Below are 6,000 nucleotides of genomic sequence, written 5' to 3' on the forward strand. Positions count from 1 at the left end.
TTTTTTTTTTTGCCCCTTATACAGGCATTCTTAAGTTTTATTTCCTGGGATTTAGATACTTTCCAGAAAAAACAGTATCTTCAATTTTTTAGTTAAAGCTAGTGGTAATAATTTGTGAAAATACATGTTTTTAGGAATGCATTAGTTCCATTAAGGAAGTAATGACAGTTTTAAGGAACTGTGCTGCATTCAGTCCACAACTGCATGAACCTTTTTAAAGCCAATATAAGATATAATTGCTAAATTGTGTGTGTGTATGTGAACTCAGGATTCAATGGCCTAACATGTAAGGGATTGATCGCTGTTATCTTTAGGGCCAAATTTCCCATGATTGCACACGGCTATTGATCTTATTTTTAAGGGGGCTAAACCTGCTGCCTTTAAACTTTGCTATCTCCCTCCCTCCAACTGTGGCTGTAAACAGTGACTCTGCATAGTCAGCTAGCATTATACTTGATTCTACTGTGAATGCAAATAAAATTTGTTAAGTCCATCAAGTATTAACTAGGTAAATGTAAACTGATTTCAACCTTGTCTTTGGCCAAGTCTACTTGATAGCTTATGATAATTTGGAAATGAATTACATCAATATGAATGTGAACATTGTGTTTGAGTTATTGTGGGAATAATTATTCATATTTGGAACTGATAATGAACATTTATTTAAAGTGTTTATTTCCATCCTTATGGGGCAAGTTTCTTAACCTCTCTGAGCCTTTAGTGATTACTACCTGAAAGGCATATTCTGAAGAAAAAATGAGATAATTTATATAAGTTAAGATAAATATATAAGATATTTATATAATTTATATAAGCTACAATTCCTAGTAGCTTACTGCACAGTAAAGAATAAATGATAATTTATTATTGGCATTTAATATTGGCATATCTATTGTTAATATACATGCCATATTAGTATATAGTAATTTTGTATTTTGGCATTGGGTTTTGTAGAACCATTTAAACAGTGAAAGTCATCTAAATATTATATTAGATCTTATGAGAGTAGCCCAAACTGTAGCAAGTGAAGAAAAAAAACTTTTTGCCTTTTTATTGTAGAGAATATTAAAATAGGTAGAAGACTATAATGATCTTTTTGTGTACTTAACTAGGTCCAACACCCATGGCCAGTCTGGCCCTATCCATTCCCCACCGTCCCTTCTCACATTTTTTTTCGAAACAAATCCCAGAGATTGTATCTTATCTACAAATATTTCAGTACTTATCTCAAATGGTAAGGTCTCATTTTAAATAAAACCACAATACCATTACACACACAGAGTAATCCTTAATCATCATATAACCAGTATTAATGCTCCAATTTCTAGGAAATTGTTTTTAATAGCAGTATTGAGATGTGTAAAAAGTGGAGGGTAAATATAATGAATACAGAGGAGGCCACTTTTGCAAAGAGGATGAAAAATTTCTGTTAACAAGGAAAATAGACCCCTAAGTAGGTAAATTTGGAGGTACAGACAAATGATTAAGGGGGGAAAAGTGGGAAAGCAGAGTAAAGTTGAAAGCAGGGGCTGTGTCTTGCATCCCCATTACCTAGTGTTTTCCTGTGGGCATAGTAAGACGCAGATGTTTATTGGGGGGAAAATGGAATTGATAAATCTGGTGAAATTGCCAACAGTGACAAAGGAATGACTCTTAGGAGAAGGGGTTAGGCTTTTGAAATAAAATCAACAAACCAGAGTGAATGCGGGGTCTTTGTTGTTTTTTCTTTTGGAAGAAGATGAAGTGGGGAAAGCATAAGGATCACCTTATAATCAAACACCCCAATACTGTGGTCAAAAGGGATCAGTAGAGGAATAATTCAGGATAAATTCATCACAGTCATGATCAGAATTTATAAGGAAGTCAAACTACATGGCCAGAAATGCATCAAATCAGGAGACTGTTTCTTTGTACCGTAGCTTACACTAAATGCATATAGAGTGTGAATTACATACACAATTGTGGCTCTCATCTCAAACCACTGAGTCCAATTTTCTTTTTGTTTAAAAGAGCACCTGACTGGAGACACAGAACACCTGGACGTGTTTGCACAACCTACTGAGGAGAGGATCAGTGTGGTCTGGCCTGATACGGGATACTTGGAGCTGCTGGGGTGTGACCCCCTCAGCTTGAGGTGGAGAGACCTATGATTCATGTTCTTTCTCCAGTGCTGCGAGGGCGGCAGAGTGATAGCGGTAGTAAGTTGGATATCGGCAAGGCTGCCTTCTTACAGTTTTCAAAGCAGTTTCACCGACTTTCACTCAATCTTTCAAAAGGTCTTTTGAGTTGGAAAGATAAAACCGATACTCAAAGTGCTTAAATGACACCTCTGTCTGAGGTCACACAGCAGTGATGAGACCCGAACCCAGGCCTCCTGAGTCTCCTCTATCTCGTTTTCTTCCTACCACACTCAGTGTTTGATGAAACCCAAAGAGGACAGAGTCCAGTATGTTTAATTCTGGTGGATAAAATTAGAACTTTAATGAATTCTAAATTATTTAAATTCAGCCGTTGGATTCAGCCTAAGCTTTCAATGCTCTCTTAAACTGTTTAATAGGTCCAATTTGTAAAATCCATGGAAGGATTTAGGATCAAGTGATTCTTAATATCTAATTAGCTTCTAATAATTAGGTCTATAGTATCTTTCAAGAGGACTGATACTGGTTTCTTTTTTTTTTTTTTTAAGATTTTATTTATTTGTTTGACAGAGAGCGACACAGTAAGAGAGGGAACACAAGCAGGGGGAGTGGGAGAAGGAGAAGCAGGCTCCCCGCGGAGCAGGGAGCCCGATGCGGGGCTCGATCCCAGGACCCTGGGGTCAGGACCTGAGCTGAAGGCAGTCGCTTAACCACTGAGTCACCCAGGCGCCCCTGGTTGCTTTTTTAAAACAAAGTTTCCTTATGCATTGTCCCATTCTGTGAAGGTTGAAATGAATACTTATATTTAATTTTAAATTTTCCAAATGTTGTGCTTTAGCCTGTAACTCTCTTGCCATATTTCCAGTAAATTTTACTTGTCAAATTTCAAATAAGCCCATGGAAACACTCTTTTTTTTTTTTAAGGGAAAGAATGAAGTTCATAGGAAAACTACCTTGATTATTAATCAAGTTTGAAGTCTAATTAAAGTATGTAAAAATAGTTAAAAACACCTTGCAAAATCGGAGTCATACTGATATTCTCTTTATAGTGCTAAGCCTATGTTAGAGCAAACATTAAGACATTATTTTTGTATATATATGTATGTGTGTGTATGTATGTATCTGTGTGTTTATGTATGTACGTGTGAATATATTTTTTAAAGAGACCCTTTTCCTGGTGGTAAAAACTTGCTTGAATTAGAGTATCAACTGGTGGTTATAAAATGTGAAGTGACTGGGTTTGCCTATGAAGCTGCCTTCAAACACAGTAGGATGCTAATAGGCAAAACCGGTGCCACTTGATAACACTGGTCAGGTCACGAATGTCGAGCATAGGATGAAAGAACTTTGTCATCTCCCTACTCATAAAAATGGGCTTATCAATATTTGCCTTTCAGGTGGGTGATGTCGGTTCCACTGGAATGGGACTCCATGACAGCAGGGAATTTGTTCATGGCTGTATGTTTTCACTGCCTAGAACAGTGCCTGGAACATATTAGGCATAAAATAAATGTTTATTACATAAATGTATTAATTGATGCAGATTGCTTTTTAAGGTGCATAACAGAAAGTTTTCAGACTTAAAATCATCAGAGGCATCAAAGGTGTTAACTGGCTAGCCAGTCAGTCTTTATGTATTTCCCTCCCTCCCTTTCTCTCCCCTTCCTACATCCTTCATGGGAAGTATACATCCTCTGCTGACGTTCTTTACCTTTGCGGCATAAGGTCATGAGAGATGACGTTCTGCCAGGAGGCAATAGCTCTATTCCGTTATCTATTAAACAATTCCCAAGCACCTGCGCTGGGCCAGGCATCATGCTGGGCACTAAGAAGACAGAACCAGTCGAATGGCTCTTGAGAGGTTCACAGGCCAACCTGCTCTGTGTGATTTGCAGAGGTGATCACCAGGTTATTATGATTGCAGAGATGTTGACAAGGCAAAAACTCTGGAGACTCAGTAAGATCCCAGATATTTTTCTTTCTGAATTATTTTCCTGCGCTTTTTAAAAGAGAAAGGCCTACTGTATTGTGAAGATAAAGATTTTTTTTTTTACCATGTCAGACATTCAAATCCTCAGACACATAAATCCAAATACAATTAACCCTGAATCATAAATTAGACCTAGGAATTTGAACAAGGAAGTTTTATGGAAATTGAGATATCTGATTCATGTATTTTATCCCAAGTGAAATAACTTTTCGTAAACCTAATGCAGTTGGACATGTGTTTTGTTTTAAAGTTATCCGTACATAACTTCAGTTATGAGGAATAACAAGTGCTTTAAAAACTAACAGTGCTTTTAAAACTTACAGTGTACATGTTCAAGTTTGTCTAACCTGTAACCTAAATTTTCCCATTCTTTGGCCACCTGATATTGCTACTTCTGTCCCCCCACCCCAAGAACCTTGTCAAATCAGCTGTCCGCTCCACTTGCTGGCAAGGCCAAGAACAGGAACATACCTTTTTGGACAAAGCAGCCTACTGACAGCAAGGAGAATCAAGGCCAAGAAATAGGGTCATTTTTATATATAGAAAAATAGATGGAAGCAAAAGGGATCCAGCCAGCTAGGGCCAACAGTCTGGTTATTTACATAGTCAGAAGAAGGGGAGAGAATATTAGCAGAGATTTTTGTGGACTGAAGTAGAGGGTTCTGAGTCTTAATACAGAATGATTTTACTTTTTACAAAAAGACATTTTAAAATATTGTAAGGATATTATTTTTTTCCAAATGAATGTCAGCAAAAATCATTACATCTACCTTGAAAGGTAGGCAGCTTTTTTGCTTAGTTTGCCTTAACCGGGGAAAATATGATTCACTTCTCTGTGTGTGTGAGTCAACCATATTTTCGACTTGGTTGGGAAGTACTGAATTCTCTTTTGAATGGTCATATAACTATTGTGTGAGCCTCATTTTTTTTTTTTTAACCTTCAGGGATTTAATTAAATCAACTACCAGCTTATGTATTTGGATAGGTAGGTAGAGGGATACCTGGGAAGTAATTTTAATCCTTTCGGCCCCAAGTCTGAGCATGGACAATGAATCCGCATTGGGCAGACAATGGGAAACCATGCAGCACAAACCTGGAGTGGTGGATTGCTGCGGGCATTAGAAGAGATGTGTCCGTTCCCAGCTGGAACACATCATTTAGTCCTCTGACTTTTACTGAGCACGCACTATGTGCTAGACGTTGCGCCTGGCACTGTAGAAGAAAACCTCCACTCCTTTCACATCAGGTAGTCCGTGAGGTCCAAGCCGGCAGAAGTCTAGGGAAGGGAAGACAAAGTGCTAATGGAAAGCCTGGGGATCCTGGAGTTCTTTGTATTCTCCAAGCAGACAGTCTGTATATTCTAATGGGAAGCTTGGGAACACTTAAATAAGCATTCAGATGTGTTGTGAGTCAGAGCTGTGCAAGGCAAATTTTGAAAGATTAATTAGGAAACGAGGGGAGAAGTCCTCTTCCCTGTAAGCAGTTTCAAACTGGGCGTTGCAAGTAGTGTGGTTTGGCTGGATCTTTTCAGCAGCCTAATTTTCTCTTTTCGGGTCATAACCAGCATCGTGTAGCCTCTCTCTGTCCCTCCTCTTCAAGGCAAAATGCAAGAAGGCCATGTGCGACGTTGTGTGTGTGTGTGTGTGTGTGTGTGTGTGTGTGTGTGTGTGTGTCCCTCGGCCGGCTGCGCCGCGGGGGGCGCGTGCTCAGCTGCGCCCCCTTCTGGAAGCATCTCGGCCACAGAGGGCCGCCGCGCCCAGTGGTAGGCGCCGTCTGAGCGCCGCGCGTATCGGAAGGCGGAAGGCCGGGTCTGGTGGGCAGTCAAGGCGCAGCGGCCCTGCCGGGTGCCGAGGGGCCAGCCCAGCGCCCAGC

This window comes from Phoca vitulina, unplaced genomic scaffold (assembly GCF_004348235.1).
Source record: "Phoca vitulina isolate PV1807 unplaced genomic scaffold, GSC_HSeal_1.0 scaffold7, whole genome shotgun sequence".
Taxonomy (NCBI): domain Eukaryota; kingdom Metazoa; phylum Chordata; class Mammalia; order Carnivora; family Phocidae; genus Phoca; species Phoca vitulina.